This window comes from Fukomys damarensis, unplaced genomic scaffold (genome assembly GCF_012274545.1).
Source record: "Fukomys damarensis isolate Sample0158 unplaced genomic scaffold, DMR_v1.0_HiC HiC_scaffold_14, whole genome shotgun sequence".
NCBI lineage: Eukaryota > Metazoa > Chordata > Mammalia > Rodentia > Bathyergidae > Fukomys > Fukomys damarensis.
Window position 1 is genome coordinate 21,456,845 of NW_022900926.1, and position 12,753 is coordinate 21,469,597.

The following is a 12,753-nucleotide window of genomic DNA, read 5'->3' on the forward strand; positions in this document are numbered from 1 at the left end:
TTTTTTTTTTTTTTTTTTTTTTGTACCGGGGATCAAACTCTGGACCTTGCGCTTGTGAAGCACGTGGCAGAACCACTGAGCTACATCCCTGGCCCCTCTCCAGTACTTTTTCATCTTCCGCAATGGAAACTCTATTCCTCTTGAACAATCTCCCACTCACCTCTCCCCCAGCCCCTGGCAACCACTAATCTACTTTCTGTTTCTGTGGATTTGACTTCTCTATGTAACTCACATAAGTGGAATCATTTAGGATTTGTCATTTTGTCAGTGGCTTGTTTAATATGACGTAATGTCAAGACTCATGGTGGTGTAGCTGGTATGAAAATGGCCTTCTTTTTTAAGGCTGAAAAATGTTCCATCATATGCGTGGGCCACATCTGGTTTATCCAAGCACCGGCCAATGCACCATGGGACACTTGGGTTGTTACATCTTTGGGCTATGGTGAAAAACACTGCAATGAATGTGGATGTGTTGAATATGTTCTTAACTGCTGGTTTCAATGTCTTCTGGGGACATGTATTTGTTGTGTCCTTTGGCTTCAATAAACTCAGAGGCTCTCTCATTTTTTAACAGTAGTGAGTCAGGGATTGGTAAAGACTAAACTCATCGCCTTCCTTTATGTCCCTGATTGTGTCTCCCACCTGTGCAGGCAGCACAGGATGGCACTCTCGAGGTAGTCAGTGCCCTCTCAGTTCTAAAACAAGCTGCTTCTGGTTCCCTTCTCTTTGTCTTTTCATTTCAGCAGGGCTCATCCTTTCTAGGATGGGGCAAGTTCAAAGTTAGGCTCTAGAAAACAAGCCGCTCTTCAGGAAAACTGTTCCTCTTCCTCTTCCATTTCATGTCGCCCAAGTCTGCAAAACATTCTGCATTTGGACAAAGTTGTCCTCTGAGGCTTTGCAGCCATGTTAATGAGGGATTCTTCTCAGTGGGTTGGTTGGCATAGCTCAGCCCTACCAGTTTAACATGCATGACTCAATTACACCAGAGTTAGCTAATGAGCGATGGGGAAGAAGTTACAGGCTAAAACAAATGGCGCCTAAATGAATCAAGGGCAGCCTTTCAGATGCCCCCCATTCAACAAAGAGCTGGCAAGACGCTTTCTTCCCTGGGTATGAATCATCCAGATAAAAAAAAGGAAACCAGGGCCACCTACGTTCAGAGCTTGTACAGTATGACCTCAAGGCCCAACGTCTACCAGGAGCTTCCTAGCAAAAGGCCAAGCCCCAAAGAATAAAAGAGCTTACACATAGGCATTAAATAATTCTCTTAGAGATGCAAATTTCTAATTAGTTACTGTGGCAACTGTAGAGGCCTAGAAGTAAGCCCCTTAAACAATGAACCTGAGAGTTTACTTTTTTGATTTACTACAGGCCTGCAAGTAGCAAGGAGAAGGAAAATAAATATTGCTTTAACTGTGACAAGAGAATAAAGTACAACATGTGAAGGGATTTTGTCCCTTTGTACCAATTCCTACAGGTCTAAGAGGGACATTTTGCTTGAGAGAGGACAAATTCTCAAAGGCTTGATAAAAGCGTGACTTCTACAAACATGACCCAAATATAAACAATCTTAACGTGCATAGACATTTTTACTTCTTTAAGATAATCTATCCCAGGACTCCTTCGAACCACTGTGATTTGATGGAGCGTTTTTGTTTTATTTTGTACAGCTGGGGATTTGTTTGTTTGTTTGTTTGTTTTTTAAAAAATTATGCTAGTTCTTCAAACTTTTTACTTAATATGGGGCAAACAAAATGTTTTTGTTGATGGAATATCTTCTTATTGTAGAGTGGTCTATTCCTAACTTCGAATAATACCTGAAAAGACAAAAGTACTTTGCAAAAAGTCTGTAGTATTAAATGTCTGTAGCATTAGTGGTAGGATATTAATTTTTATGACCACGTGAACTAAAGAAAAAAATTTCATCCCAATAGACTTTTTCAGGACTATTTAAAGTAATGTTGAGGAGATAAAGGTACAAATATTTTCACTCTCTTTCGGTGGCAAAAGAAAGCAATTATTGTCAACAACACTGGCTAACATTGTGTGGATAGATTACTTCCATCTTCTTTCCTAAATGTTGTAAAATAAATTTAGTGTTAATATTTGCTGAGAAATTCAAGTAAACACAACAATCTCATGACTGTGCTTTGGTTTGATGGCGAACTTCTGATATCAGTGAATACAATAACTGTGATTTCCAACTCCACTTGTGCTAGGTCTCAGTCTTCTCGCATCCTGCTCTGTGGGAGGTATGGAAACTTACTCCGCCTTGGGGTTAAGAGTGGGTTAACAACTAACCCTTAAGTGAGCTGGTTAGTCTTTAATGGGAGTGTCCAGCGACAGCCATTTCAGCCAAAGGAATGACCTCAGTGCACACCGAACACGAACAAGCCCAGTGCCTGGTTCAAGACACGTCCTCATCAACATTCCGTACAGGGCTTTCTCTAACTTGTGTCTGTGTTTGCTCGAGATGAATAACAGAAGAAACACTGGAACCTACTACTCAATGAAGAAGCTCAAATTTTGTCAGAAACTTCTGCGGACCAGTGCAGCTCTTCTCCACCCTGTCCTCTTGTGCTCCTGTCTCCTCAAGCCATGTTAACCACTGTCCTGAATGCTACTGGGTACTTTGATGCTCTTCCGACATCTATGTGTATTCTTAAAAAATTACATTGTCCACTTTTTAACTTTATAACTTATATCTGAAAACCTACATTTTCACTCATTGTTATGCTACTGATATTTATACATACTGCTGCCAAGCTAAAACCCATCAATTTGGCATATTATATTGTCTACGTATACCACATTTAATTCATCTGTTCTGTTTCCTTTGTCACTATAAAAAGAGCAAGCTACATTTTCTGCATGTTTCTATTAGTGCCTGACATCTTATTAGGGAAGAGCCAAGTCAAAGAGCTTTACAAAATAACAGCGAAAGCGTTCCAGATTGCCTAATTCATGCACTCACCAACAGTGTGTAAGAGATTTAAATCTCCTATCTGCAACACCATTAGATACTGACAGATTTTTGTGTGTGTGAAAAGAAAATTTCAATATGAAGAGCTTTAACACAGCCTCCAAAATTGAAAGACATACATCAGGTAAGTACAACGCTTCATTCTTCAGGTAGGAGATATGAGCCACAACTAGTCCTCTGTCTGAGAGGTTGTGCTAGGAATTCCAGGGTGTCATCTTGTACATCAGACCCTGAGTCCTTGATGGCTGTATCTTCTAAATTGAAACACCTCAGCAGGCATCCATGCCATCTGTCACTTTCTTCTTCTTCTCCTTCTCCTTCTCCTTCTCCTTCTCCTTCTCCTTCTCCTTCTCCTTCTCCTCCTCCTCCTCCCCCCCCCCCTTCTCCTCCTCCTCCTCCTCTCCTCCTCCTCCTCCTCTTCCTCTTCTTCTTCTTCTTCTTCTTCTTTTTTAGTTTTTTGAGACAGGATCTCACTATATAGTTGAGACTGACCTGCAATTCACTATGTAGCCCAGGCTGGTCTCGAACTCACAGCGATCCTCCTGCCTCAGCCTCCCGAGTGCTGGGATTTCAGACATGCACCACCATGCCCAGCTTGTCACTTTCTTCTTAACAAGTGTGATGTGCAGAATGTTATCAAAATACATGGTGCAATAAAAATTACAGTGAATGCGCTGTTGAGGGCTGCCCATCACAAAGATAGGAATCTAGGAGAAATGGCTCATCGAATCTTAGTAATGGGGTGTGACAGGTTTTAACTTGCTCAGTACAACCAGCCAGTTGTGAGTTATGGTTGACAGTAGGTGAGTTTAAGATCTACCAAAAATCAGGGCTCATGAACAATGTGTTAACAGGAAATGTGGTCAGTTTCATTGAAGTCGTACAATCACACCTCTAAAGAACTCTCATAACTGGGGGTGAAACTTGGGTATACGGTTATGATCCTGAGACCAAGGTTCAGCATTCTCAGTTGGAAGACAGTTTTCTGGGGAAGAAAAAATGTCAATCACCTGTCCTAGTCACTTTCTTCACAGGAAAATAAATCCTACACCCTCAAAATAAAGGAGGAGAGGTTTATTTTGGCTCATGGTTACAATCCCTGGTCTGCCAGCTCCCAGGCAGAAACGGTATGATAGAAGGGCCTGGCGTGGAGGGCAGCTGCTCACATCATGGTGGCGAGGAAGTGGAGAGAGAAAGGAAGAGCCGAGGAGGGAGGTGCATCCGTTCAGGTCATGGCCCAGAGACCCTCTTTTGAGCAAACCCCACCTCCCAACACAAGTCAGCTGTGTCACGAATCAGGTCAGCTAATCCCGTGACCTGAGCCAGTCACCTTTCAAAAGCCCCGCCTATGAGCACATGAGGCTTCTTAGGGACACCACAGACCTAAACGCTACCCAAGATCAAGGTGATGTTGGCTATGTTTTTTAACCTTGATTGAATTTTGTGGGCTGTTTATACCCGGCAAAACTGCTATGGACTCTGAACATTATAAAGGGTGTATTAGAGCATTTAAGAAATGATGTATGTAGAAAAGAGCCTGAGAAATGGGCAAACAGATTCATCATCCATGCTCTGTGTCACACCTCACTTTTGATTGCAATCTCTGTCAGATAAAAAGGCTATGGTGTGTGCCCTCATCCACCTTATTCACTGGAATCTGGCACCTTGAGACTTCTGCCTCTTCCTCAAAGTTAAAATGAAACGAAGAAAAAAAATTAATTCAATGTTAAAAAACAAAAAACAAAAAACAAAAAGTTAAAGTGACTATGAAACGTAAATGTTTTGAACTGATTCAGAGCAATGAGGTAGCCAGGACAGCACAAGTAAAGACACTCAGGAAAGAGGACTTCCAGAACTGCTTCAGAAAGAGGCAAGAACAGTCAGATAAGTGTGTTTAAGAGGGGGACTATTTTGAGGGAGATTCGTTATAATGCATCTTTTACTGCAATACATTTTTCCATTTAAAGATTTGCTGTAATTTTTTCATTTAACAATATAATATTATAGACAGCGAAGGAGTGGGGTTCATGGAAAGCAGGAGACTTAACATATCCCAGAGGGAAGTGAATAAGTATCCCTGTCATTGCCAAAAAAAGGGGGAACCTTCTTTTTTGTTCTCTCTACTCACAGAATCAAAAATTCTGTATTTGCCAGATGAATGGGTTGCGTTGATCAGTTGCTTTAGACACTACATTTGGAACAGCAGCTGTAACTTGGGTGCTAGGGGACCCAGGAGCAGGCAGTATCCTTTAGCTTGTGGCTACATCACCTAGTCTCTGCCCTAGTGGTCACACCGTGTCTTCTTTTACTATGAATGTGAATGATTTTACTGGGTACATAGCAGTGAAGCAGACAGCCAAATACATCTTTCTTCATGTCCTGTTCTGGTAGGGGAGCTAATTATGGGCCAGAAAAACAAGGCAGTCTATACTGTAAAGGAGAACAATGAGTATGAATGAAGAAAAAAATTAGAGAAGGGAATGCCAAACGTCAAGGAGGAAAGTGTTGAAATGACAGACTGGATGGATAAAGAAGTTCTGAACAAGAGGATGCATTCTGAATAAAGATCTGAAGGAAGTGAGGAGCTCAACAAGGATGGCTGGGGAACAGCTCTTGGCAGAAAGAACTGTAGGTACAAAGGCCCTGAGGCCAAGAGCTGTGCCTGGCACCATGTGGGATGGTCATGGGGCTGGAGCTGAATGAATGAGGGCAAACAGAGTAGGAAGTGAGTTCAGAGGTGAAACATGGTAGACGAGGAACAAAAACAGTATAGAGAATTGCTTTTAATTTTTAATATGATGGGAAACTATTAAATAACCTTTTCAAAGTTTTTATTGAATATAATCTGTATAAAGAGAACCATGCATAGCACAATAGGAGTTTTGGGATGGAAAAAGCTCGTTGCTTTTAACAGGCTCATTGTGATGGGTGTCTTGAAAAGAAACAGTCCAGGGGAGAAATAGAGACTCATATGGGGTGGTGAGAGGAGTTGGTACACAGTGGTCACATTCTGTATGAATAGGGTTTGTGTGATTTGCTAAGGAACTGGATGTGAATCCCCCCAAGAAAAATCAATGGTGATTCCAAGTTTTGACATAGGTAACTAGAGGAAAAAATTGCTATATTTAAGAAATAGTGGTTTTCTCTCATTGAGAATGAGATGACTGAAGGAAGAGCTGGTTTTGTGCTGATTCAAGAGTTGCATTTGGGCCAGGTGTAGTGGCGCATGCCTGTAATCCCAGCACTTGGGAGGCTGAGGCAGGAGGATCGCTGTGAGTTTGAGACCAGCCTGGGCTACATAGTGAGTTCCGGGTCAGTCTCAACTACATAGTGAGACCCTGTTTCAAAAAAACCAAAAAACGAAAAAAAAAAAGTTGCATTTGGGGTACATTAAATTTCAACCCTGGTCACACATCCAGAGATTCGACCTCACCCCACAAAGAATCACTGGTATCAAGAAATCAACCAATAACAAATGTTGGCGGGGTTGTGGGGAGAAAGGAACCCTTCTCCATTGTTGCTGGGAGTGCAGATTGGTGCAACCACTATAGAAATCAATATGGAGATACCTCAACATTGACTTTTGAGTCACACGAGAAATGTTATTCAGCATCAGGATGTAGTTGGAGAGTGAACAGTGTTAGCATCAACTGTACTCAGCCGAAGACAAGAAAGGGCTGCAGTTAGTGTCCAGTGAATGAACAACTGGAAAAAATAAGACCCACAATAGTATCAATATGCTTCATTAGGCCAGGTCAAAGTTAACCCAATCCATGAAGTTTTCTGCTGAGACTACACATGGAAACAAACAATTTTATTGAGACCCATAGCCGCAGTAGCAAGGTTTGCCAGGGTGCAATCTGTAAACTGAGAACACCCACTGGTTGGCTAAAGCCATCCATTCCAAGGCTGCCAGGAAACGAAGGCTGTCCAATTACATCTCCCCTCTGAAGATGATAGGCATTGAAGAAATCCGGACTTATGGCTCCTTCAGAGGCAATAAATCCATCTCAGCTGAAGAAAAGCTGAGGTCTCCCAAGAAGATCTCCTCCATAGGCACAAGGATCAATTCAATCATTGCCATACAAGCCCTGCTCACTCATCTATCTGACAACTCTGCCATCTCCCGCCCCTGAGGGTTATGCCAGCAGAACTTTCCCTCTGAATCTTCTTAGCCCATTCTTCATCATATTCCATTATAATATCTAGTGTGTTATCACAGACCTTTGGATGTCATTATTTTTATCATGCATCAGATCTATGAGATATGCTGGAGCTTGTGTTTCCTTGATTATGACATCTCTAGTGGCTTGGTGGGAAACCATCTAGCAGAAGACATAAATTATCTGTCACACAAATTCATCATCTTCTTGTTGAGAAGTTAGCAATTCAATAAAGGCAGAGATTATTCCAGATCTAGCTAGTAGTATAGTGCAACAGTGACCACAGATACAGTCCATTCATTATAACCTACCCTTCTAACACAGAATCATCTTCTCATTGGTTTATACTTGAGGTATGGAACCAACTTGTACTCCTTAAGAACCAGTTCCCAGTCCAAATCTGGAATGGTCAGAACTGCCAGAGTTCCCAAACACATTCAGTCACAAACTCCTCCTCTTCATCATTAGTGATCTGGACTACAAGGTCCCCAACATAAACAATCAATTCGTTGGTCTGCCGTGCTGGAAAGTATCTCAAATCATTTTCATCAGCAGTGGATCCTTCCCATTCAGAACCCTATTCAGAAGCACCTTCATCCCATTTCCTTCACAAATCAGCTGTACATTCCTTCTGCTAGCAGCAAAGTTAAGGCAGAGAGAAACAAGTGCTAAATCAATTCAAGCATCTCAGCTTTCAAAGAGCATTCTCATTACCTGTAGGATACAGTCAGTGTATGCAAACTGTGATTTAAAGCGATCGTCCATACTTGTGGGGGAAAGCACACATATTGCTATTTGCTTGTAGTTTTCTTTGTCTAAGAGTGCAATGAGTTTGGAAGAAGTCCATCTTGTACCATCATATTCCTCAACGCTATGTCAAAGGACAGGTTTAGTAAAGGCCAGAAAGTGATGCTAGTAACTTTCATGCTCACATGGTATCTTTTTTACCAGGCTTTCAACAATATCCACCTCTACCATATCATTTTTACTCTCCATATAAATGCTGAGTTTCTGCAACTAGAATAAGCAATTCAGAACTGTCCAATCATGACCCTTCACCAATATGTGACCTATGTGAGCATCCTCAGCCAGATTCAGAATCAAATAAAGTACAACTCACAAAGCTCTTCTTGTTTTACCACAAGTCCCTGGTATTTTTTAAGGTGTTTCTTTTTAATAATCCTTTTCCAAGGTTTGATTTTCAAGGTCTTCATCAACATCCTTCTTTTTCGAAAGCTCTTCTTGTCAAAACTACTGTTTTAAACTCACAATTGGTGATATTCATAGAGTCCCAATTTTATACTGAGTGATTACTCCATGAAACTGAGAAAAGCTGGAAAAGTAAAAATGTAAATTATGTTTGTAGCTAACTCAACACTGGTCTTCTCTCAGGACTCTTGCTCTTGCACCAAGGATACTTTCACTCAACAGTAGTTTTTCCAAGTTACCAGGATCTCAAGAAAGCTGCAGGACCAGGGATATCTTCACACAGTAACTCAAGGCATTCATCTATGTCACTAATGCTGGCAACTTCATCAACCTCCATTCCTTCCAAAGGAGGAGCATCTTTAGGTCTGCTTGATTTTTCTTTTTTTATCTTTTCCAGAAAGTGACTCATGGCAGTTCTATGGAGAATACAACAGTTGTTCTGCCTCATTTTGCTCTGAGGGGTGAATAAGTACATTCTTCAGCCAGCTTCTAGGCCAGGAAAGTCACGTCTGTGTTGGCATTGAGATCCTCTGGACAATTTTTTGGCAATTCTTTTGTTCTCCCAATGGTGGACAGCCCATTTCTTCGAAAATGGTAGCTTCCACTAAATGTTGAACAGCAAGTGCTTTCTTTGGATGGGTATACATCAATATTATCTCCTTTAACTTTCCTTGTGAGGTATGGGGCATCCTCTCCTTGCGTGGCAACATGGAGGCTGGGAAGCTGGCCAGGCTACTTCTTGGGAAGAGGGTCAAGGACACTCCCTCAAGGAGACTGCAAGGCAGGCCAGGAGGTGCAATTTCTTGTGGTGCCGTGGTCACAATGTTGAAGTCCAACATGGTCCCTGATTGTCACGCCCAACCAACAGTCCTGGGGACTCTGCCAAGCCCTCCCCTGGATCATTTCTCAGTAAAGGCAGCTGGGAGTGTGGGTGAGGAGAAAGTGCTAGAGATTTGAGGACAGCAGTGAACATATGTGACAATAGTATAGGAAAGCAGGAGAGTTAATTCACTAAGGAGAAAGCAGCATTACCAGGTCCACGTTAAAGGCTCCTGTGAATCAACAATTCTTCAGGGAAAGTTGGATTCCTTAGAATGGCTGAGTGATCTTTACCAGCCAAGTCTCTGGTGAAGGCACAGAGGAAGCAACACATTTCAGTCATGGAAGCACACATCTGATGCACGTTCTAATCTCTTGCTCACTTAGAACACATTGGAACCTGTCCTTGAGTCTGTGGCTAATCAATTTTTGGACATTATCTCTCCCGTGTTCAAGTCCCAGTTTCTCCAGACTCTCTTCTGTGTGTCTCCACCTACTTGGTCCCATTGGACCTTCCTCAGATCTTGCTCCTTTGAGTTATTGACAGATGGGGGTGTAACCAGGAGAAGGAAGACAGGAGAAGGACACAGGAGAAATGAAGTGTTCCACTGGGCTTGGTGGATTTCAGGTTTCTGTACAATATCCAGCTAGAGATGGACATGTACTTCAAAGTTCTGGAGAAAGGCAACATGCCAGTGGTACCTATCTGTAGCAGAGTCATGAGACATTTTGGTCAACAATGACCACAAATATAGTGGTCCCATAAGGTTACAATGGAGCTGAAAATCTATTGATTAGTAACACCATGGCCACTATTAGGTCATAGCACAATGCATTCTATCTCTGTGGTGATGCCAGTGTAACAAACCCACTGCATCACCAGCTATATAAAGGTACAGCTCACGCATTTAGTTATAAGGCATAACACTTAACACTGCTAACAAATGCCTGTGGTACTGGTGTATGCATGCCCTACGCTTGTCATCGTGATTTCCAAGTGTACTCCTTGTACTTATGAAAAGTTTATGGTAGAACAACAAGCTGTGTTAGTCAGGTGGCAGCCCATCTATCGCCTGTTTACTGCATCTCTTGATTGGATCAAGAGAGCATGTTGAAGAGTGGAGATGCAGCTTGATGGTAAAGTGATTATTTAGCATGCCCATGGTTCAATCCCCGGCACCATTAAGAAAAGGCTAAAAGAAGCCACAGGGAGGGCATGTTGAATGGCTCACCTATACCACCTAGGTTTGTGTAAGCCTGCACAACTCCGAATCTCCTAAGAACACAGCCCTTTATATCCTGGGCTGACGCTTTTTTGCTGGGCAGTTCTCTACAGTGTAAGACCCTTATCTCCAAGTTACTCTGCAAACACCTCCCAGTTTCCTCCTGTGGGCCTGGGCCTTGACACCCAATTTTTCTGGAATTTGTGTTTCATGGCCAACTGGTGTTAGTTCAGCGTCTCCCTTTTTGACTCAGCCTATTCTCAATTCTGCTTTCACTCCTTCTTAGATTTGGAAATCTACAAAACACACAGGTTCTCCTGAGCTTTTGGGTTTTGTAGTCGTCTGCAGAGCTACTCTGATAGCACAAATCAGGACAATGATTTTTTTTTCAAAAGTACTTACCCTAACTTCTACATATAAAACCATGTGTTGTATGGTCATACACACACACACACACACACACACACACACACACACACACACATATATATACATATATGCGACATATGTTGTATTTTATTACAACAGTCTTTTAACAGTTGCCAAATATCAGGCACACAAGTTTTTGTTTGGTTTTGTTTTTGCTTTATTTGCTGGTTCTGGGGATTGGACCAGAGTCTTACACATGCTAAGTAGGCGCTCTACCTCTCAACCACGTCCCCAACCCCACACAGAAATTTTAGGAGGCTTCTAACCTATACAGAGTCATGTACCAACCAAACACGCCCTCTTCGTAATATCCTCAATATCCTCTCTATTTCTAACAGAAGCACATAAATAGGATGCTCCATTATTACAGGGTCTGACGAATATTTTTAGACTTTGGGTAATTACAAAGATGGAAAATTGCTAAGTTACAGTATCTTTCTGCTATAAAAGAGTAGGATCCTAGTACAGGTAATTTTTTTTTAAATAAATTGAGCCAGGTGTGATGGCACACACCAATAATCCTGACACGACACTCAGGAGGCTGAGGCAGGTGGATCACTCAGCCTGGGCTATATAGTGAGTTCAAAGGCAGTGTGAACTACATAGCATGACCCAGTCTCATAAAATAAAATAAAACAAAATAAAATACTGAAAATACAAACATTTGAACGATTCATTTATTCAACAAATATTTTTTAATCAGCACCATCTCCAAAGCACTGTCCTAAACACCACAAGGGGTATAAAGATATATTTTTAAAAGCATTATCATTCTTGAGAGCTTATAATGCAGTAGAATCATGTATAAACACACAAATAACATGGTTTTTTTTGAAACAGGGTCTCACCATGTAGTTTAGGTTGGCTTGAGCTCAACATATAGCCCAGAAGGGCCTCAAATTCACAGCCATCTTAATGCCTCAGCCTCCTAAATGCTGGGATTGCAGGGGTCTGTCACTACACCTGGCTTAGAAATAACATGTGAAAGATGAACTAAATGCATTGAAAGTACTAAAAAGAAATGCTTTCAGTTGGGTTTAAGGAAGCAGATTAAGGAACTAGATCTCAACCATCTACTACTTACAAAATCAGTGATAGAAGCAACAACAGAAAAAGGGGAAGAAAAAGGTAAAACCTATAGGAAATACATATGTCATCAGAAATAAAGTAAATAACAGTCCAGTGCGTACCAAATAGTGAGATAGAAGTTTCCAGCATTTCATCCTGCCAGGCTTGTGACAATCCCATTAACACACACCTCTCCATTCACAGAAAAATTAGTGTTAAGGGCTGTGATGTTTTTAAATGTAGATAATTAATCTTAAAAATAAAAACTGTACCACAATCTAGAATGATAATCTAAAGAAAGCTAAGAAAGAGACTGAAAACTTGTGAGTAGATGCATGAAACATTTTACTTGCTATTTTTGATATCCACTCAGAGAAAGAAAAAGAAAAGAACAAAACGTATCATAGTTAAACATTTGGTGTTTTTCTACTATGAAACCAGAGGGCTCATTTTAGTCATTGTTTTGAGGGAAAAGAAATTTAATCCGAAATAAGAGCACAGTAACACAAAATGTGGGGGAATAGATATCAGAGAAACAGTCCCTGTCCTGTAAGTCATAAAAGCTGAGTCCCCACCCACCAAGAAAGCTACCTTTGCTGTGTTTTGTCTTGAGGTGGAGAGCAACAGGCAACAGGAGAATGAACTGGCTTCTCTCTGAGGCACCACACTCTACTCTTTGGAGAAGGAACCCAGGCCTGACCAAGACCCCAAGTGCTCACATAGCCTTATTCCCCAAACCCAGGCCTGCCCACCTGGCAAGTGTGAAGAATTCACTATTAAGAATTAGCGGGTACAGCTGCCTGCCTACCTGCCTGTCTGCGATCACCCGGCGGCGTGCGCGCGAGCTCCCGGCCTGCGC

At 41.7% G+C, this 12,753-nt stretch overlaps 1 pseudogene; it reads right to left on the bottom strand.

Annotated features, from left to right (window-relative positions):
- Positions 1-6,744: 6,744 nt before the first annotated feature.
- LOC104863968 lies at positions 6,745-9,237 on the bottom strand (annotated as a pseudogene).
- Positions 9,238-12,753: the final 3,516 nt, after the last annotated feature.